The 23,583-nt window shown below is 42.2% G+C and overlaps 1 long non-coding RNA gene across 1 annotated transcript in view; it reads right to left on the bottom strand.

The window, feature by feature from the left end:
- Positions 1-1,334: 1,334 nt before the first annotated feature.
- Positions 1,335-23,583, bottom strand: part of LOC133228444 (uncharacterized) — a 52,411-nt gene continuing 30,162 nt past the window's right edge. Inside the window, exon 3 of the long non-coding RNA XR_009730201.1 lies at positions 1,335-1,890. This is a non-coding gene — a long non-coding RNA (uncharacterized LOC133228444). The remainder of the gene's footprint in view (positions 1,891-23,583) is intronic.

Below are 23,583 nucleotides of genomic sequence, written 5' to 3' on the forward strand. Positions count from 1 at the left end.
TAAAAAACAAAAAAGATAAAATATTCTTCTTTCCCAGTAAGTAGAGGCTACCTTGGGGCTTCCCTGGTGGCTCAGACAGTTAAGAATCCACCTGCAATGCGGGAGACCTGGGTTCTAATCCCTGGGTTGGGGAGATTCCCTGGAGGAGGGCATGGCAACCCACTCCAGTATTCTTGCCTTGCGAATCCCATGGACAGAGGGGCCGGGCGGGCTACAGTCCATGGGGTTGCAAAGAGTCGTACACGACTGAGCAACTGAGCGCAGCACAGCACAGAGGCTGCCTTGACCTTTCCAGTCACTCTAGGGGGAGGGGGATCAAACTATTAATACACGTTCAGCCACAAGCATCCTTGGATAAGCTACATCTTACCATCATCCTGTTTCTTCTCACACAGTCTAGACATCACAACATGACTTAGACCTCAAGCCTTCCTGACAGTGTGGCTCCTAGAATTACAGACAGCGCAGCAGAAAACATCTTTCCTCACATTCTCTATTACTTCCTGGACACACATTACTCAACAGCGGCTGACCCACAAAGGGAGGAAAATATACAGTCTGGAATAGGTCTCGAGGTGTTGTCTCCTTTGTCTGTCATCTTTCATGCGCTAGAATATCTGGCATCAGGCCCAGAATATTGAGGTTTACTTCCCTTTCTTTGAAGCTCTCTATTTCCTCTTGGTATGGATACTTGTCAGTAAGCAAATGTTCTTTGGCTCATTTTAACTCCGAGAGACCTAGACTGAAGCCCTCCATCACACAGGCTTTCTCCCCAGGGTGTCTATATTAATGTGTTCCTTCCTTGCACCAAATCTTCTCCGAGGAAACTGGTCCCTCCCTATAGGGTTTTCAATGGGCAGAAATGAACCGTCATTCATCTTCAATCCTGCATGGTAGTGTTTAGATACTCTCATGTCCCTTAGCTCTCTAGATTCGTCTTTTTTAATAAATATTTACTGAGCTTCTAACTGGCCCTCCTGTAGGTCAGTAAGGAACACAGAACTCCCGCTTTCATGGAATGGCTAACCTAGAGGATCCTGCAAGTGTCCTTACAGATGGCTTCAGACAGGCAGCCTGCTGGGAGGTGAGCAAGAAGAAACATAAAGAACCAGACCAGCACATGCAGATTTCCTGTTCTCAAAGCCCTCATTATTACCCTGTGGGTCCATTTTTCTCAGAGATGTGTTTTGCTTCTTACATTCCCAGAAACACTGAGCTTAACTGCAGGTGTTGTGGGAATACATTTAAGAAACTTAGAGAAAGACCGTAAGGGAAATGACTCACTGGGTAGAAATCCATGTCAGTAGTGTATCTGGAATGACCCACATACTAGCTTGAAGTATAAACGCCTCACCTTTTATTTATTCAGTGTATTGCTCGAGCACCCTCCTGCCCTCAGTGACAGGAAGTCTCCTTATTTCCCAAAGCCTCCCCCAACCACCCTACTTGGGTTGGGACACTAGAACTTAGTTCAAAGCAGATCGGTTCTGCAGCAAGAAGCCAGGAAGACAGAGAAAACCAGGAAGCGTGACCAGTCCGCAAACGCCTAGGCCTTGGGTCTCTGCCATGTGAGGTTACAGGTGGTCCTGCACACTCTGATGGCAGGAAACCAGTTCAGGCTTGCTAAGAGACTCCTATTGATTCAGCTCTGTTCTTTCCATCACCCCAGTAGCGTCCCCCTGAACCCTGAGGACACTTCTCTTTAAGATCACAGTCACACGCCCAGCCATTTCCCCTTAAAGCTTAGCACAGTGCCAGGCGGGCCATGTTGGAAAAAACCCAGCCCCAGCCTCCTGAGGTGTTGAAATAAATCTTCCCCATACAGCCGGCTTCACTCCTTCTGGATGGGACCACCTCGACTCCTCCCAACAAGGGATCTTCTCCTTGCACCTAAAGGAGAAAGTCAAATGTTGGTAAGCAGCAAGCACAGTCATTTTACACGCCTACACCTACGCATAAACTTTCACTGGCAGGACTGCCTGTTTGCCTCACATTTTCATAACTTAGGGCTTTGTTGATTTTTAATCCTTCTCTACAAGGAAGCAGTATCCTCCAAGGGGTTGTTCTTGGCTATACAGCAGAAGTGGCACCTCATTCCAATGCTAATTTTTCATAAAGAAAAAGTCCGCTCCAAGACTATGGCTATTGAGTGAGGCCAAGTCATGAAGGCTTGAATGATCAGGGTTGGGAGGTAGGGATGGGGAGGAGTCAGTCAGTTATCTGCATCTCCTCAGCGTCTGGTAGTTTACCCCAGGATCAGAATTGTTATTTGTTTGTAACACATGTAACTGTTAAAGATTAATATCCAAAAATATATAAAAGATGTCAATGGTCAAGAAAGAAACCCTGTAGTAGAAAAATGGGCATTTCACACAAAGGCTAGTAAGCCTTTGTAACTAATCTTGGGAATTCACATGATAACTATGAGATCCATTTCACACCCACCAAAGCGGTAAACATAGAAATTGTGTTGATGGGAGGCAGAGGGATGGAGATGCCAGTGGGAGAGCCAGTCACCTAGGGTCCTTGGGAAGACAGTGGTGCTCACAAGCCACCATGGTGTTCAATTAGCAGGTCAGTGAGTCTCGATGCATTCATCCTTCTCGCATCTGCAACAAGGGCCGGGTGAGGCTTTTCCAGACTGGACACCATGAGCAGCCCATTGCCCTGAAGGAGGCCCCGCATCCTGCCAACGCCAAGGAATCTCAAAAACCTTCCCAGCCCCCACGCATCAGGGCTGTGAGCTCTGGGTGAAGCTGGTGCTTCCCAGCCTATACTGGGCAGGGTCGGTAGCCTCAGGTCGGCCCCATTGAGTCTGCTGGTCGGCAGTCACGGCCCTGGGTGTTCCTCCCAGGCTGAGTGAGGCATTACACATGACCTATGTAATGACGCAGGCAACCTCGGAGGCGCTGGGATGTCCTCCTGGCTCCCTCTTGGACCATTGCCGTGGGACCCCAGCCACCATGTTGTCAGGACACTCAAGTTGTACTGTGGGGTGGAGAGGCCCCATGATGAAGAGCTGTCATCCCTGGTCACACTAGTATTAACTGGCCAGTGGACTTTCCCCCGCCACCAAGGAAAACCTTGGCCACGTCCTACTGCAGGGGCTCCCCTCCTAGTTCAGTTGGTAAAGAATCTGCCTGCAATGCAGGAGACCCAGGTTGGATTCCTTTGTCTGATTCCTGAGAAGAAAATGGCAACCCACGCCAGTATTCTTGCCTGGAAAATTCCAGGGACCCAGTAGCCTGGCAGGCTACGGTCCACAGGGTCGCCAGAGGCAGGCACGACTGAGCAACTACACCACCACCACTGCAGCCTTAGGAAGCACTCAGCAGGAGCCCTCCAGTGAAGGTGATCCCTGACCCTCTGCAAAGGTGTGAGATCATAAATGTTTATTGGTTTAGCATCTCCATTTTGGAGTGGTTTGTTATGTAGCTGCAGATAATTGAGAAACCTTGTCAAATGCAGATCCTTTAACCATCTGCTGAAGAAGGCCTAGGATGCAGGACTTTTACAAGATCCAGGTGGTGCCAATGGGTGGGCTCGTGGTCCACAAGGAGGAGGAGCGTTCAGCCCCAACCCCGCTTCAGTGAGAGGCAGCAACGCAAAGCAGTGCGGTGTCTGCTGTCTCTGGGGGCCATAGGAGTCAAAGCAGCCGGGCTGCCGGGACTGGTGAGGACAGTGCAGCACACGGCCGGTGCGGAGGGATGCCTGGCTGACTGCCGAAGGTTCTGCGAGCCCAGAGCTTCCAGGTGAGTTCTGCTTGTTTAAAGTTTGCTTGGTGGATTCTGGGCGGTTCTGTGTGTTCTGGTGAGGTTGAATTCTGAACTTGCTCAGTGGGCTTCCGAAGGTTGTGTGAGCTCTGGTTCCATTTAATTCTGAGTTGGCTCAGTGGATTCTGGAAGATTCTGTGAGTTGTGATTGAATTGAGTTTGCTCAGTGGACCCTGGAAAGTTCTGTGAGTTCCGGTTCCATTTAATTAGAGTTTGTTCAGTTGATTGCCAGAAGGATCTGTACACCTTGGTGCCATTTTTTTCAAAGTTTGTTCCATGGACTCCAGAAGGATCTGTATGTCCTGGTTCCGTTTTGATTCAGAGTTTCTTCTATGAACTCTGAAAGGTTCTGTGAGTTCTGGTTCCATTTAACCCAGCATTAGGATTTTAATAACCGGGTTAAATATGAAAGCGAAAATGTGTGTTATTTGTTTTTCAGGGAGTGTGGGATTGAACAAGTACAAACTAATAACGATGACATTCAAGCCTCTGTGGGGACAGAGCACCCATTTCAAGGCTGGCTCTGCTCCTTTCTCCTTCAAACACGTGACCATCCTTCTACATTCAGTGACGTTACAAGGACTGCAGAAGTCCAAAATCTCTAGCCAGACTTGCATAGTCGTCTACTATTTGGTCCCTTATTCCACCCATTCATTTTAATTCACCAGTATTTTCCTAACCAAATTCTAAGCTTTGGTTATATTTGTTTACTTTTCCACAAACTCATTTTTAAAGATAAGCTTTAATTTGGAGTAATTTTAGATTTATAGAGAAGCGGCAGAGATGGTAGAGAGAGTTTCTACATATGGTTCACCCATTGAATCTGGGTGTTTTACAACTGTAGATTCAACCACTATGAATGGAAATACTTTTTAAAACAATTCCAAAAAATTCCCCAAAGCAAAACTTGAACTTCTCACAAGCCATCAGTTGTAATTACATAGTACTTCCATTGGATTAGGTATTACAAATAACCTAGAGGTGATTTAAAGTGTACAGGAGGCTGTACCTATGTTCTAGGCAAATATTGCATTTTATATAGGGGACTTGAGCATCCCCAGATTTTGGTATCCCCAGGAATACTGTTCTGGAACCAGTCTCCTGGGATACTGATGAATAGACTGTACTCCCCACCTCATTTCTCTAAATGTTGACATCTTACATTATACTGTGCCATTTCCCAAATTAACAAAACAACATCAATATATTACTCTTAACTAAACACCCATTTTCCTGCTGATGTCCTTTGGCTCTCCTAGGATACAGTCCAGGACACCATGTTCATTTAGATGAGGTGTGTTTTTTTTGTTTCTAGCTCTGTTTATCACATTTTCCCTCCCCAGGATGCCCTTTTCCTTTCTTGACTTTCATAAGTCCTACCTAGTCTTCAGATCAATTCAAATCTTATCCCTGAAACATCTTTCCTAATTCTTTCTGTGCTCAGTGATTTCTTTAACCCTCAAACTCCAGAACCACTTTGATCCAAATCACGCATTTGAAACACGGCATAAGCTGACCTGTATCATTACATATCTTTTAAAATCTTGTTTGCAAATTAGTGTTTAAGGCAGGGATAATATCTCATACATTTTGTGGCGTATCTGCAGGCATGGTGTTCTCAAGCATTTATTGTAATGAATTTTTATTTTCATGCTATGTTATTTTATATTAGCATAAACAACTAGGAGTAGACTGTAAATATTAATTGAATTTATGGAGGCCCATGTTTGCTACATTTGTATTTTATAACAGACATAAATGCAACTTGACAAGTAAAAATAACAAGTATTTACTGAACACTGACAATAGGCCAGGTACCCAACTAAATGTTTTACGTGTAGCTTCACAGTTAATTCTCGTGAAACTTTTATGTAGCAAATATTACAGTTATCCCCTTTTAAGATTAAGTGATTTGCCCAAGACTACACAATGTGAAGAGATAGCCAGGATTCATACCCACGTGTTAATGACTTTAGAGCATGGACTCCTAAGCACTTTACTATAAAGTGCTTTTTGTCCCAGCCGTGATTTCAGTGGTTTACACTTGATGCCTTCTTTTTACCATCACTCAGTCTTTCCTTAATTTCTAAAACCTGGTGTCCCCAGAAGCCCACTGACACTGCTCTAGAAAGTATCGAATTACTTTGTTTCTTATCAGTCCCAATGGCCTTATAACTTGTGCCATGACATTTTTACTTTGTACGCTGGGTTAGCACTTAGAAGCTATTTTGCATTATGTCCCATCTCTTTACACTCCAAGAGCAAGGACTTTATATCCTTGTGCCTGGCACTGAATGCAGTAATAAGTAAGAATATATAGAGAGAGCAATAAGTAATATATAGAGTAGTAAGTAATAATATTTCCTTCTTATTCCTGAGGAATAGATTGTTTAAAACTGTGGTCCTGGTGCTTCCCTGGCAATCCAGTGGCTAAGACTTCATGCTCCTAATGTGGGGGGCATGGGTTTGATTCTTGATTCACAACTGAGATTGTGAATGATCGTGAAGTCACTCAGTTGTGTCCGACTCTTTGTGACCCCATGGACTGTAGCCTACCATGTTCCTCCATCCATGGGATTTTTCAGGCAAGAGTACTGGAGTGGGTTGCCATTTCCTTCTCCAGAGGATCTTCCCAACTCAGGGATCGAACCTGGGTCTCCCACATGGTAGGCAGATGCTTTACCATCTGAGCCACCAGGGAAGTTGAATGCTGAGCAGTGCAGCCTTAAAAAAAATGAAAAATAAAACTGTGGCCTTGACACAGTGTTAAAAACTATGAATGTTTTTAATTATAAAAGAAATACAAACTCCTGATCAAAAAATTGATGACTTTCCAGTTATAAAGAAGAATATGCAAAAATAAGATCTCCCCAAGTTCTACTTTTCAGAGGAAACTGAGTTGAATGTTCACCATTGCCAAAGCTCCGGGAGTTTGCTGGAAGTAGAACCTTTTTGTGTGTTGTTTTGTTGGCAGGCGTAGAATCCTGGCATGCACTCATCTCTCCCAGTTCAGGTGGCCCTACATTTCTGCTACCTTTAACACTGTCATACATTCTTTTTTTTTCTTTCACATTCTGTCCACTCATTTTCTACCATACTAATCAGTCTTTTCCCTTTTTTTCAGACATCCTCTTACTGAATCCAAAGAGAGAATTTATTTGGTACCTCTGCTCTTTTCTCTGAATATCTTCATCCTCAGAGAGCTTTTCCATTCTCTGAGCAGGCTACCACCTTTTCTCTTTTCTCTTGCTGGCATACTTCTTCTTAGGCTTTCTCGACCTATACTCATTCCTCTGTCCCTTGTGGTCTGACTCACAGCCACCTCTCCAATAAAATTACATGTCAAATTTCCTGTGCGTGTATGCTAAGTCACTTCGGTCGTGCTCAACTCTCTACGACCCCAAAGACTACAGATCGCTGGGCTCCTCTGTCCTTGGGGATTCTCCAGGCAAGAATACTGGAGTGGGTTGCCATGCCCTCCTCCTGGGGGTCTTCTAGTTCTCTTAGCCCCTCAACCCTATGGACTTCTGGGTGCCATTTACTCTCTTTTAGAAGTGTTCCTTCCTGTCTTCTGAGACATTGCAAAGTCCAACTTCTTCTCTGCCTTTAGGATCCAAGCTTCCCTCACCACTCTACTGCTGCCCCTCTGGGTTTTTTTGCTCCCCATCTTTATCTCCCCCCATATCTCGCTGGGGAATGTCTTCGTCATTTCAAACCCACTCAACTCCACATGTCCAATGTGAATGAACCTCTCTCAAATTTCTTTTCCATGTTTCCAGCTATCTGCTCATCAGAGTTACAGTTTTGCCTCGAGGTGAACATGTCAGAGCATAAACGCAACACCGAGAAACACATCTACTTCCCTGTTTCCCTGCTTCCGTTAAGGATGCCACCACAATCTTGGTCAACTCGGGAACACATCCATCAGTTTCCCTGCAGTACCCCTTGAGTCCCATCGGTTGCCTCACTCATGAATCCTACTACTGTATCCTTCTGCCTACTTCTGTCTAGTCCCACCGTGTCACTGATTTTCAACTGCATTTTTATGGCCTCTTAATAGTTGTATCTTCAACCCCCCTTCGTTGTCCATCTACCCACAAGTAAGTCAGATAAGTCTTCCCAAAAGCCTGCCTCTGACCTTGCGCTTCCCTGATCAAAACCCTCCAGTGACAAGCCACTCCCTGTGAGTGAGAGATAAATTCTTCAGCATAGTTTTAGAAGTCTAGAACAGTGATTTCAAACATTTTTGTTTCAGGATCCCTTTTCCCTCTTAAAAGTTCTTGAGAACCTCAAAGAGCCTTCATTTAGACAGGTAACATCTGTCACCATTTACTGTATTGAAAGTTAAGACTGAAGAAATTTCCAAGATATTTTTACTTATATATTTAAAAATAACAATAACAAATGTATGTTGATATAATCTTAACACATTTTATGAAAAGATAACTATTTTTCAAAAAAATTAGTGAGGAGACGGGCATCATTTCACATTTTTGTAAATCTCTCCAGTGTCTGATTTAGTAGAAAACAGCTATATTCTCCTATCTGCTTCTGCACTGAGTCTGTTGTGATATCACAGGTCATGTAGCCCCTGGAAAATTCCATTGTATGCTTAGAGAGAAGGAGAGTGAACAGGGAAACCACATCTCAGTATAAATGGGAAATGGCTTTGACCTCACAGACTCTATGAAAAGTGTTCCAGGTCCCCAGACCATGAATTGAGAACCATGCTATGCCTTCTCCCTCATGTCTCTTCAATGAATCCTCTCATTCCAGTTAAACTCTTCTTTAACCCCAAATCGTATTCACATTTTCTTGGCTCTTCTCTGAAAGAAGTTTTTGGGTCAATTCTGTTTGTTTGTTGGGAGTACCCTATGATTTACCAGGGGGTTAGTGAAAACAAAAAAGTTTTTCCTCTGACTTACTGGAAAGTCCTCAAGACTGGGCATTAAGAAATTGCCAGTGGCAATTCTGTAACACTTTACATCACGTTGGACAAGTCATTTTACTTGGCTAACCGCTTGGTTCTCAGTTCTTATATGTATATGTGTAACCAGAGGAAATAGGTAAGACAATGTCTGGAAGTTGTTCCCAGGCTAAAATCATCAGTGATTTCGAACCAAATCACCTGCAGTCTGTTTTGAAGAAGGAGGAAACACCTGCCATTTTTGTGTATCCCCACCGTCGGTTAACTATAAACTGCCGTCTTCTTACGAATGCGTAAAAGTCAGGTTCTCTGTGTTGGAAGTTTCTAGTGATTGTCTTCAGAGAAGGCAATGGCACCCCACTCCAGTACTCTTGCCTGGAAAATCCCATGGACGGAAGAGCCTGGAAGGCTGCAGTCCATGGGGTCGCTGAGGGTCCGACACGACTGAGGGACTTCACTTTCACTTTTCACTTTCATGCACTGGAGAAGGAAATGGCAACCCACTCCAGTGTTCTTGCCTGGAGAATCCCAGGGATGGGGGAGCCTGGTGGGCTGCCATCTATGGGGTCACACAGAGTCAGACACGACTGAAGCGACTTAGCAGCAGCAGCAGCAGTGATTGTCTTGAAGGGCTTCAAGAAAGAACCCACTGGAACTTCTGTTGAATTTCTTTCTTTATATTGAGATATAATTGACGGATAAAATTACACTAGTTTGATGTGTACAACATGCTTCAATATTTGCATGTATTGCAAAATGACCATCACAGTTCACATGATTACAATTTTTTTCTTATGATGAGCACTTTTAAGATTTACTCTCAGCAACTTTCAGATACACAATACACTATTAACTATAGTCACTGTACTGTACATTATATTCCCAGGACCTCAATTTTGAAAGATAGCCTATTTTTGTCCTTTAAAAGCAAGTGAGGCTGTGTGCCTTTTGACCACCGTCACCCATTTTGCCCACTCCCCACCTCCACCAGTATCTTCTCTGTATTTGTGAGTTCGTTTTTTGAGTTTCTTTCAGATTCCACATATAAGTGATTCCGTGCGGTACTTGTCTTTGTCTTATTTCGCCTAGCATACTATCCTAAAGGTTTGTCCATGTTGTCATAAATGGCAAGACTTCCTTTTTCTTCAAGGCTGAATAAGATTCCATTGTATAAATACACCACATTTTCTTTATCCATTCATTCATTCATTCCTGGACACTGAGTGAGTGTCTTGAATTGCAGGTATTTTGATTAAATTTAGAATAATCTTTGGATACATTTCATGAAATCTGGGCCACATAAAACCAGCCATTGTTGGTGCCATTTTCAATGGGTATTTGGAGTCCATTTACTCTTTGTGGCCTGGCATATATAAATGCAGTTGATTTTTGTGTATTGATCTTTGGCCAGCTACCTCATCAAACTCATAGTTCCAATAAGTTATCTATAGGTTTTTTGGGGTTTTCTATGTCTATATATACAGCATTTGTGAAAAATGACTGTTTTTCTTCCTTTCCATTCCTTGTATCTCATTTCTTTATTTCACTGGCTTGGATATCTATCGCAGTGTTTACTATCAGTGGAACTTTTTGTGTTGTTCCCACTTTTAAAGGGAATATTTTCAATGTTCCACACTTAAAATGATAGTTTATATAAGTTTTTGGTAGCTGTCCTTTATTAGGTTGAGAAAATTCTCTTCTGTTTCTAATTTGTTAGGGATTTTTATCAAAAATAAGTTACGCAATTTTTATTCTACATCTGTTGAGATGATCACACTGTTTTTCTCCTTTATTTTATGTGGTAACTGACATATATAGATTTTCTAATATTAAAGCAGTCTTTCAATCTTGGGATAAACATGCAACTTGGTCATGGTATATTTTGTTTTTCTGTACATGTGAGATTCATTTTGCTAATGTTTTATTTAAAATTTTTGCATCATGTTCCCCAAATAGATTGACCTATAATTTTCTTGTACCAATCTTTTTGAGTTTTAGTATCAAAGTTAAAAATGCCCCAGAGAATATATTCCTGAGTTTTCCCCCTTTTTACATTTCTAAGCTTGTATGAGATTAGAATTACTCATTTCATAAAATCTGGTAGCATTTGCCTATTGCATATATAGTAGATACTTATTTTGAGTTACATTTGGGATATATTTTCTAAGGATTTCTGCATTTTGTATTTATTTTCAATTTATATTAATATGTTTGTTCATGGTTCTGTTAATATTATAACCATGGATACAACAGAGATAAATGATGCATCCCTTTTCAGTGCTAGCATTAATCATGCTGTCTCTCGCCTTCTCTTCCTTGATCACTTTTATGAGAGATTGACCTTTTAGTAAATATTTTTAAAGAACCAACTTTGGTTCTATTGATTTTTCTCTTTCGTAATTTTTTTCTGTTTTGTTCATTTCTGCTCTTGTCGTTGTTATCTCCTTCCTGCAGACTTATCCTGTTTTCTCTAACTTGTTAGATGGACATTTAACACATTCATTTTCAATCTCTGTTCGTTTCTACCACACTCCCTCATTGGAAGTGCCAATTGCACCTCACTCTGCAAGTTATATGTTCAAGCTTTATTCATTTCTAAGTGTTTTAAATTTAAATTTTTATTTTTGAACTATGATTTAATAGTCTGTTAATTTCTAAGGGTATGTGGATTTTATGTTTCTTTTCATTTATCAATATGGTCGCATCTCTTTTTTGATGACTTTATTGATTATTTTCATGATTATTGAGGGAAAACCTCAATCTGGTTTCTTTCATGTATGGGCTATAAGATAGCAGAGTAGTTCAAGATTTCTAGTGCAGGTCAACTTTTAAATAATCTTTGAATTGACAGCACTCAGTAGGTAGTTTGTCACTGAAAAGTGATTACTTGTTTAGGCAGAGCAATACAAATTTTCTAGTAGTGTCTTGGATGGAATCAGAATTTTGTTAAATCAGCAGCAGTTTATATTTTTCCCATGTATTTGTATATATCATTAATTGTGTTACCAAATAATCAAAGAACTTATTCATTATTTCTGTTTGAGATGGATCTATTTTTCTTTCTTTAAATTTTTTTTAAATTTATTTTTTATTGAGGTAACATTTCATGTGCATAACATTATGTTTCTACTGCTGTATACCCTATGGTGTACTCACCACCAAAAATTTAGTTTCCACTTGTCACCATACAGTTGATTCCCATTATCCATTTTGGTCTCCTGCCAACACTTACCCTCTGGTAACTACTACTCTGTTCTCTGTATCTATGTGTCTAGTTTTTGTTTGGTTGTTCATTTAGTTTGTTTGTTTTTATACTCTATATATGAGTGAAATAATATGGTATTTGTCTTCCTCTATCTGACTTATTTCACTTTAGCCTAATAGACTGAAGCTCTATCCGTATTGTTACAAATGGCAGGATTTCATTCTTTTTTAAAGGCTGAGTAATATTCCACTGTGTGTGCATATATAATATGCTCAGTTGCTTATTTGTATTCAACTCTTCGCAGCTTCACAGACTGTAGCCCCCAGGCTCCTCTGTCCATGGAATTTTCCAGGCAAGAATCCTGGAGTGAGTTGCCATATCTTACTCCAGGGGATCTTCCCAACCCAGGGATTGAATCTGCAACTCTTGTGTCTCTGCATTGGCAGACAGATTCTTTACCGCTAGTACCACTTGGGAAGCCCATATATAATGTATCTTTTATAATATACATATTAAATATGAATATCTTATCTTCTTTATCCACTTATTAATGGGCACTTTGGTTGTTTCCATGTCTTGGCTGCATATTGTAAATAATGCTGCAATGAACACAGAGGTACATATCTTTTTTTGAATTAGTGTTTTTGTATTCTTTGGAACAAATACCTGTAAATGGGATAGCCAGATCATATAGTCATTCTCTTCTTAATTTTTAGAGAAATCTTCATACTGTTTTTCATGGCAGCTGTACCAAGTTACATTCCCACCAACAGTGTAGGAAGATTCTCTGTTCTCCATATCCTTGCCATCACTTAGTATTTCTTGCTTTTTTGATAATATCCATTCTAATAGGCATGAGGTGACATCTCATTGTGGTTTCAATTTGCATTTCCCTAATAATTAGTGATGTTGAACGTCTTTTCATGTGCCTGTTGGCTATCTGTATGTCTTTGGCAAAATATCTGATAAAGGGTGAATATCCAAAATATATAAAGAACTCATCCAACTCAACAACAACCTCCACCCCAACAACCATATTTAAAAATGGGCAGAGAAGCTGAATAGACAGTTTCCCAAAGGAGACATACAAATGGATCTGTAATTCTCAATGCATTATGGTTTTTGGCGTGATCTGAAAAGTTTTTGGTTATAATTTGCTTTATGTCAAAATAATTCCTATTGATTTAATCAATTATCTTTATCACTTTCACATTCTAGTAAGTTTGAGTTTTACTTCTATTGTTGAATGTATAAAGTTATAGATGACAAAAGAAAATACCCTTCATATATGTCCAGATCAGGCATTTGTAGTGTTCAAATATCTGTGCAAATTGCAATTAAAATGACATAGTTTACTGTATCAATATATTGTGTAAATATTTTTCAAAAAGGAAAATGGATTTGGGTTTCTTGTCCAAATCTTTGAAAATATAGGTTTTCCTTAAAATGCAAGTCTTGGAACTTTCCTGGAAGTCTAGTGGTTAAGACTCTATGCTTCCATTGCAGAGGGCCCAGGATTGATCCTTGGTTGGAAAACTAAAATGCATATGCCATGCAGTGCGGCCAAAAAAAGAGTAAGCCTTGAACAACCTTATAGGAGGTAGACCTTGTGATTACATTTAGTTTCTTTACAGAAAAATCTAGGTAAGCACATACATTAATGTGCTCGAGGTGCCATAACAAAGTCCCACAGACTAGGTAGCTTAAAGAACAGAAATTAAGTTTCTCTCAGTGTTGGAGTCTAAGATCAAGGTGTTGGCAAGGTTGGTTTCTGATGAGACCTCTCCTCTTGCCTTGTAGATGGCGTCTTCTCCTGTGTCCTCACCCAATCCCCCCTCTGTGTGTCGGTATTCTAATTGCCGCTTCTTATAAAGTCAGTGGGGTTAGGACCCACTCTAACAGCCTCATTTTAACTTACCCACCTTTTTAAAGGTCCTGTTTCCAAATGCAGCCCCATTCGGAGGTACTGAGGGTTTGGGACTTCAACATGTGAATTTTGGAGGGGCGGCAGTTCAGCCCATGACAGCTTCTGTGTCTAGAATAGTCCATCTTTGGGGCAAGCTGGAAAGATATCGCTGTGCAAAACATGACTCCTATGAAAGGAATGAGCCTTACGTGACGTACACGCAGGTATATTAACATAAGGGACAAAAGTCACACTCACATCCCTCGGTCCTCACCTCCACAACAGGAGTGTCGTCCTAAGCCTGACAGTGGCTGTTGTTCAACAGCAGGTTGTAATCGTCCAGAGCTTCCTTTTGTCGAATAAAATACCAGATGATTTTCAGTTGGGTCATGGGAAGCATGGTAGGTGGGGTCATTATGCTTCCACCCCTTGGTTTCTAGGATCACGTCTTCTTCCTCATGGGGACATAGCAGGCTCTTTGATTAAGTACATATGATATCTCCTGGAGAGCAGTACCTAACCCTTCCAGAGGAAAGTCTTAGAGCTGGCATTGAATAACCTGGAAAGGTTATTCCACTGTTCCATGAGGCTGGCTCCGTCTGGATGATGGCACCTTACAGACCGCTGAACCCCGTGGCTGTGGGCCCACTCTCATCCTGCCCCGTGAACAGCGCCTCTGGCATGTATGTTGTGCTCTGTCAGATTCCATGTCTGGCTGATTCACTGCCCTGCACGTTTGTTTTCCTCCTTCAGAGCATTTCCCCAGGTCGTCATCACTAAAATCTTTAACAACTGAGCTGCCACCTTGGGCCAGGGTGCCTCACTTTATCATTTGGGATGTTACGCTCATTGCCTGCTGTTCGTGCAATGCTAAGTCGTTTCAGTTGTGTCTGACTCTGTGTGACCCCATGCTCTGTAGCCTGTCAGACTCCTCTATCCATGGGGATTCTCTAGGCAAGAATACTGGAGTGGATGCTGTGCTGGGCGGTAGGTAAATCAGCCCCCCAAATCTTCTCCTTCCTGCCTGTTTTTTGGACCATTCTCATGACACTTGCCTTAGTTCAGGTCCACCAGGAAGCAGATGCTAAGATGAAATTTACATGAGATTTATGGGGGAGGGAGAAGGCAGGGAGAGCCTTCAGACCATGCTGTGGTTTTGGCATCTGTAGAAGGAGAGAGGATAGGAAGGAAATGGAGGGGAAGGACAAGAAGAAGGGCCTTGGACTATAGTGCAGTTTGTCCTGGCTAATGGGGCATCGTCAGGCCACAGTCAGCAACTGGAGGAGTCCTGCCTTTCCCTGGATAGGGAGCCCTGGTACCCTGAGCACCCCTGCCATGCTTGCTCATCGGCTGGTGAATGCAGTGGTAGAACCGATGGAACAGCAGTTGGGGCTGTCAACCAATTGTGATTTCTGCACCAGAAGACCTGAATAGTGTGTTTTCATGGTCATGAAATGGGTTCCAAGTGAAAAAGGTGAAAACTGCGTGGTCCATTTATTTATTATTATTTTTTTAATTTTATTTTATTTTTCAACTTTACAATATTGTATTTGTTTTGCCAAATATCGAAATGAATCCGCCACAGGTATACCCGAGTTCCCCATCCTGAACCCTCCTCCCTCCTCCCTCCCCTACCCTCCCTCTGGGTCGTCCCAGTGCACCAGCCCCAAGCATCCAGTACCGTGCATTGGACCTGGACTGGCGACTCATTTCATACATGATATTATACATGTTTCAATGCTATTCTCCCAAATCTCCCCGCCCTCTCCCTCTCCCACAGAGTCCATAAGACTGATCTATACATCAGTGTCTCTTTTGCTGTCTCGTACACAGGGTTATTGTTACCATCTTTCTAAATTCCATATATATGCATTAGTATACTGTATTGGTGTTTTTCTTTCTGGCTTACTTCACTCTGTATAATAGGTTCCAGTTTCATCCACCTCATTAGAACTGATTCAAATGTATTCTTTTTAATGGCTGAGTAATACTCCATTGTGTATATGTACCACAGCTTTCTTATCCATTCATCTGCTGATGGTCATCTAGGTTGCTTCCATGTCCTGGCTATTATAAACAGTGCTGCGATGAACATTGGGGTACACGTGTCTCTTTCCCTTCTGGTTTCCTCAGTGTACATGCCCAGCAGTGGGATTGCTGGATCATAAGGCAGTTCTATTTCCAGTTTTTTAAGGAATCTCCACACTGTTCTCCATAGTGGCTGTACTAGTTTGCATTCCCACCAGCAGTGTAAGAGAGTCCCCTTTTCTCCACACCTCTCCAGCATTTATTGCTTGTAGACTTTTGGATCACAGCCATTCTGACTGGCGTGAAATGGTACCTCATGTATTAGTGAGTAGGGGCTTCCCAGGTGGCTCTAGTGGTAAAGAAACCACCTGCCATGCAGGAGACGTAACAGACCTGGGTTCACTCCCTGGATTGGGAAGATTCCCCTGGAGGAGGGCCTGGCAACCCACTCCAGTATTCTTTCCTGGAGAATCCCATGAACAGAGGAGCCTGGCAGGGTACAGCCCATGGGGTCGCACAGAGTTGAACACGACTAAAGTGACTTGGTACCCATTAGTGAGTATATTTCTAGCATAAAAGAACTTCAGCTTTGATTAGGCCTTGATAAGAAACAAATTTCCTGCTTAAAATATTTAAACTTTTAATTTGTATATAATATATATATATATACACACACACACACAGAATAACACACATATTTTAAATGTGCTAAATTTTCCATACCAAACAGAGCTGTATTGTGTTTACAATTAGACCTGTGTAATGATTGGAAGAGTCTCCCACACACTAGCTTCTGGCTTCAACCACCTCATCTATTTTTTTTTTCTCCACTGTCTACATACATGTGATGTTGGGTACTGTAGGAGGCATTCACTGTTAAAGTAATGCCAAGTCTTCCTGCCATATTCTCCGTAAGATAGCCCACCAAGCAGCAGTGATATTTTTAGAAGCTGTTCTTACTCTGGGATGGCTAGCAATAACCTGCCCATATGTGAAAGTACCAGCAAACCATGTAATTATGTTTCACTTTAGCCAAGTTAATGTACCATCAACTAAAATGCGGCCATTACTTCATCATCTCCCATGAGGGAACATGTGACACAGCGGAAGCTGGAGTAGAAACAGAATTGTCTTAACTGATTAGGATTAAAAAATCTTAATTTGGAAAAATTGACAAAACATAAACCTTTGTGAAGAGGGGCTTCCCAGGTGACTCACTGGTAAAGAATCTGCCTGCCAAACGCAGGAGATGCAGAGGACCTGGGTTTGATCTCTGGGATGGGAGGATCCCCTGGAGGAGGGCATAGCAACCTACTCCAGTATTCTTGTCTAGGAAGTCCCATGGACAGAGGAGCCTGGCGGGCTACAGTCCGTGGGTTCACAAAGAGTTGCACATGACTGAGCGCGCACAAGTACTGTCTTAGGCCCTTGTGAACATGTTGCTCCAGGCCCATGGACGCAGTGCATCCAGTGAGGGGCCCTTAAGCTTTAATAGCTTCTTGGTGAATCCCTCTTTGAGAAGTAGGCAACTGAAATCCATCTTCTGGCTCTTTACCACCCCTTCTTCTAGAGCTGTTAGCTCCTTAGGGATGCTGCCTTCCAAACTATTGCAGGTGGTTCTTCTACTAAATGTTTTACTGTGATATATAAGGGTCATCAGCTTTCCAGACAGTGATGTCTGTTTTGAGTACTTGAAACCAGCCTCTTAAGCCAATGCAACAGAATTTTAATTCTTTGTTTTAGTGGTACCACACCCACCCTGTGCTGGGTGCCAATTTTCTATTAGGATAGCAGGCTAAACTGCTGTAATAAGAGAGTCAACAGTGTGTCTTAAAGAACAAAGAACTGTATTTCTCTCCTACATCACACTGTTGAGGTGACTGTGAGAGCTAGTGGATACCTTTGCACCATGACAGTGGCTCTGTCATCCTCAACTTCTACCTTCCAAAGTCAGGTTGTTGCTGTTGCTGCTGCTGCTGCTGCTGCTGCTGCTGCTGCTGCTGCTAAGTCGCTTCAGTTGTGTCCGACTCTGTGTGACCCCAGAGATGGAAGCCCACCAGGCTCCCCCGTCCTTGGGATTCTCCAGGCAAGAACACTGGAGTGGGTTGCCATTTCCTTCTTCAATGCATGAAAGTGAAAAGTGAAAGGGAAGTCGCTCAGTCGTGTCCGACTCTTAGCGACCCCATGGACTACAGCCTACCAGGCTCCTCCATCCATGGGATTTTCCAGGCAAGAGTACTGGAGTGGGGTGCCATTGCCTTCTCTGAAAGTCAGGTTAGTCATTGCATTTCAGGCAGTGTGAAAAGTGGACATTCAAGGCTAGGAGTTTTCTTTTAAGTAAATGAGGCAAAAGTTGCCCAAGAACTCCTATTCACTTTGACCACAACCAAACTGCAAAAGGCTGAAAGGTAGTCTGGTTGTGTGTCCAGAAAGAAAAAGTGGGGAATGGCTCAGGATCCATTAGGCAACTGTGTTTCTGCATCTCCAGTGACCTTTGTGCTCTTGAACCTGAGGAAGACCCTCTAATCCTCCTCCCACTTAACACTTCAGCAGCATTCCAAATAGTTGACCCACCTTCTTGAAATTCCTTCCTCTACATTTTCCTCCTAGATAGGAGGAGGAACTTCCTCAAACTCCTTTCTTGGATTTCTTTCTTCTACCTCACCTCTAAGTTCTGTTGTTATTCAGGGCTCAGTCTAAACCTCCCCCTGGCTTCCAAAGTACTGAAAAATCTTTCTTCAGACTATTTGTTCAACAGCCTTCTGCATGCCAATCCAAAATGCAGTCTTCATATTAAGCACCTCATTCTGTGCTGCCTACTTCTGAAACTTGGCTCAGCACTCTTTCCTAGAATGCCAACAATCCCCCCTTCTAATTGTCCACACTATGTGTGCTTCAAAGAACATTAGACCTCCCAGCAGCTGATTGGATGCTTTCCCCAAATATTCTTGTGCATGGCAATATCTCCTTTCTCTTCCTTGAATCCCTGTCCTACAACATTTTCACCTTTCATAAGAGGCTCTCATCCGGTGCTCCAATGATTGCTCTAGACTTTAGAGCAGTGTTCCACAAGCTTTTCTGATCACAAGACTTAAGGACAGTGCTTGTTAAATACTGATTCATGAAATCCCAACACATTTGTCTGAAACTCTTCAGGGGAAAAAAGCAGAAATCGCATTATGTTGAACTAGTCTTTGGCATATGCCAGGGCTTCCCTCATAGCTCAGTTGGTAAAGAATCCATCTGCAATTCAGGAGACCCTGGTTTGATTCCTGGGTTGGAAAGATCCGCTGGAGAAGAGATAGGCTACCCACTCCAGTATTCTTGGCTTCCCTTGTGGCTCAGTTGGTGAAGAATCTGCCTGCAATGTGGGAGACCTGGGTTCAAAGCCTGAGTTGGAAAGATTCCCTGGAGAAGGGAAAGGCTGCTGCTGCTAAGCCGCTTCAGTCGTGTCCGACTCTGTGCGATCCCATAGACGGCAGCCCACCAGGCTCCCCCGTCCCTGGGATTCTCCAGGCAAGAACACTGGAGTGGGTTGCCATTTCCTTCTCCAATGCATGAAAGTGAAAAGTGAAAGTGAAGTCGCTCAGTCGTGTCCAACTCCTAGCGTCCCCATGGACAGCAGACTACCAGGCTCCTCCATCCATGGGATTTTCCAGGCAAGAGTACTGGAGTGGGGTACCATTGCCTTCTCTGACATATATCCCCTCCCTTTTGAACTTTCCTCCCATCTCCCTCTCCATCCCACCCCTCTAGGTTGATACAGAGCCCCTGTTTGAGTTTCCTGAGACATACAACAAATTGCATTGACCACCTATTTTACATGTAGTAATGTAAGTTTCCATGTTATTCTCTCCATACATCTCACCCTCACCTCCTCTCTCCCCATGTCCATAAGTCTATTCTATATGTCTGTTTCTCCATTGCTGTCCTGCAAATAAATTCTTCAGTACCATTTTTCTAGATTCCTTATATATGTGTTAGTATGCGATATTTATCTTTCTATTTCTGACTTACTTCACTCTGTATAACAGGCTCTAGGTTCATCCACCTCATTAGAACTGACTCAAATGCATTCCTTTGTATGGCCTTTATATTCCATTGTATATATGTACCACAACTTCTCTATCCATTCATCTGTTGATGGACATCTAGGTTGCTTCCAAGTTCTAGCTATTGTAAATAGTGCTGCAGTGAACAATGGGATACATGTGTCTTTTTCAATATTGGTTTCCTCAGGGTATATGCCTAGGAGTGGGATTGTTGGGTCAGATGGTGGTTTTATTCCTGGTTTTTAAAGGAATCTGCATACCATCTTCCATAGTGGCTGAATCAGTTTACATTCCCACCAACAGTGCAAGAGCGTTCCATTTCTCCATACCCTCTCCAGCATTTAGTTTGTAAGTTTTTTGATGATGACCATTCTTACCAGTGTGAGGTGATATCTCATTGTGGTTTTAATTTGCATTTCTCTAATAATGAGCGATGTTGAGCATCTTTTCATGTGTTTGTTAACCATCTGTGTTGTCTTCTTTGGAGAAATGTCTGTTTAGGTCTTTTTCCCACTTTTTGATTGGGTTGCTTGTTTTTCTGGTATTGGGTTGTATGAGCTCCTTGTATATTTTGGAAATTAATCCTTTGTCAGTTGTTTCATTTGCTATTGTTTTCTCCCATTCTGAGGGTTGTCTTTTCACCTTGCTTATAGTTTCCTTTGCTGTGCAAAAGCTTTTAAGTGTAATCAGCTCCCACTTGTTTACTTTTGTGTTTGTTTCCATTACTCTAGGAGGTGGGTCATAGAGGATCTTGCTTTGATTTATGTCATCGAGTGTTCTGCCTATGTTTTCCTCTAAGAGTTTTATAGTTTCTGGTCTTACATTTAGGTCTTTAATCCATTTTGATTTTATCTTTGTGTATGGTGTTAAGAAGTGTTCTAATTTCATTCTTTTACATGTAGCTGTCCAGTTTTCCCAGCACCACTTATTGAAGAGACTGTCTTTGTCCCATTGTATATTCTTGCCTCCTTTGTAAAAAAACAAACAAAAAAATAAGGTACCCATAGGTGCATGGGTTTTGGGGCTTTCTATCTTGTTCCATTGGTCTATATTTCTGTTTTTGTACCAGTATCATACTGTCATGATGACTATAGCTTTGTAGTATAAGCTGAAGTCAGGAAGGTTGATTCCTCCAGCTCCATTGTTTTTTCTCAAGACTGCTTTGGCTATTCGGGGTCTTTTGTGTTTCCATATGAATTACAAAATTTTCTGTTCTAGTTCTATGAAAAATGCCGTTGGTAACTTGATAGGGATCACACTGAATCTGTAGATTGTGTTTGGTAGTATAGTCATTTTCACAATATTGAGTCTTCCTACCCAGGAACATGGAATATCTCTCCATCTGTTTATGTCATCTTTGATTTCTTTCATCATTGTCTTATAATTTTCTGATACAGTTCTTTTGTCTCCTTAGGTACGTTTATTCCTAGGTATTTTATTATTTTTGTTGCAGTGGTGAATGGCATTGATTCCTTAATTTCTCTTTCTGATTTTTCATTGTTAGTGTATAGAAATGCAAGTGAATTCTGTGTATTGATTTTTTTATCCTGTGACTTTGTGAATTATGTTTTTTTCTGGATACATGCTTAGGAGTGCAATTGCAGGATCATATGGTAGCTCTATTTTTGGCTTTTTAAGGAACCTACATACTGTTCTCTCTAGTGGCTATACTGATTTACATTCCAAGCAACAGTGTAAAGGGTTCCTTTTTCTCTACACCCTCTCCAGCATTTATTATTCATAGACTTTTTGATGATGTATGCACCCGCTTTTCGTTTTTTCCATGAAATTCCATGAAATAGCATGTGGTTTGGGTTTCCCTTGTGGCTCAGATGGTAAAGAATCTGCCTGAAATGCCAGAGACCTGAATTCCATCCTGGGTCAGGAAGGTCCCTTGGAGAAGGGAATGGCTACCCACTCCAGTATTCTTGCCTGGAGATTTCCATGGATGGAGGAGCCTGGCAGGCTATAGTCCATGGGGTTGCAAAGACTTGGATACAACTAAGTGACTAACACTTTCCCTTTCACATTAGTTTGTGGTTTAGGCCCATTTATGCTGCTATGTGTACATTTAAGTTCTTCTAACCACTTCATGGTGCACATTTCATTACCTAGTAATAGATCCTGAGGCTACCTCCAACTCCCAACTAGTATAAATACTGTGGCAACAAACAACCTAATTCTCTTTCAAGGAGCTTAAATTATCCTTCTCATTTGGTGAGATGATTATTTATTTAGAAAGGTTGAGTAGAGTAAACACGTATAGATGAAAGAAGAGAAAATCTCATGCTTTCCAAATAGCTGTTGGATACCAGACCTGAAGAAGGCCAGGAATCCAGTTATTTTCTAACCAAAGAGGCTAACACTACAAAACAATATTCATTTTCAAGGTACAAACTGTAGTAAAATTGGTAGTCCCAACAAATCCAAGGTAATTTATAACAAAGCTTATAAAAAGGCTAAATGTTCTGAGCATTAAGCTTTCATTTATTTGGAGTTGGTTATGGGAACACCCTTACTATACCCTTGAGACAACCCTTACTTGAAAGAAAGTTTTGCAACAATAATGATCTCCCCAAAGCACTCCCGAAGACCCTCCAGCCTGAATAGCAATCAGGCCCAGTTTGGAGTCATCAAATGCACTCAATCAGAAGCCAGTTGTGCTGCGCATAGTGAAGGTATTTTCAAAAGCTGAGCACAGCCAAGACCCCCGCCCCCACATCAATTCTGGCTGGCCTCAGTTTGTTGCCTGGAGCTACACTGCAGAACCTCTGATGTATTGCCAGAGGGGTCACTGAAGGATTGTGTATTTGCTCAAAGATTCTCTAACCCTCTTGTCTTTACCCATAAGTCATAGCACTGAAATGCATGCGTTGGCAGAAGCTCCTGCAGCTGCCCGGGGCTTTTTATGACAAACTCTTTAGATCTTCTGCCATCATATCTAACAATACATGGGAAAAGCAGAGGTACCTATATCTCTTGAAATAATAAGCGCCCCACCAAGCCTGGGCAATCTGAAGAAAATCCAAGAGATTAACAGGAAGTCATAGCAACAACTTAAGGCAACAGAGTTCTACAGCTCTAAGTTGTTGTTCGGTCACTAAGTCATGTCGGACTCTTTTGCCACCTGATGGCCTATAGCCCGCCAGGCTCCTCTGTCCATGGGATTTCCCAGGCAAGAATACTGGAGTGGGTTGCCATTCCCTTCTCCAGGGGATCTTCCTGACCCAGGGATGGAACACACATCTCCTGCATTGGCAGGTGGGTTCTTTATGACTGAGCCACCAGGGAAGCCCACAGCTCTTGTTTACCTGGCTCAAAGAATTAGATATGCTTATTATTTTAAAATGTAAGGAGCAGAGAATAAGGAGCTGTGGTTTCTGCCTGTAGATTGTACTGCTGGCGAACAAATAGTGTCCAAATTCCACCGACCCCTCTGCTCAGCCCAGGGCTTTAGGGGAAGGGACACATTTCCCTATTTAGTCCAAGCAGAGGGACACCTTTTTCTAATTGGTCAGTCAGAAGAGGGCACATTTTTGTAAAGCCCCACCAGGAGGGATTTGGATGAGATTTCCATCTCCTCTGTTGAGAGGCACTTCATGGTCTAGGAAGAGCCCTGGAGGGAGAGACAATGTGCCTCTCATATTTTGTCGTTCAGATGCTAATTCATGTTTGACTGTTTGCGACCCCAT

Source organism: Bos javanicus, chromosome 17 (assembly GCF_032452875.1).
Source record: "Bos javanicus breed banteng chromosome 17, ARS-OSU_banteng_1.0, whole genome shotgun sequence".
Taxonomy (NCBI): Eukaryota; Metazoa; Chordata; class Mammalia; order Artiodactyla; family Bovidae; genus Bos; species Bos javanicus.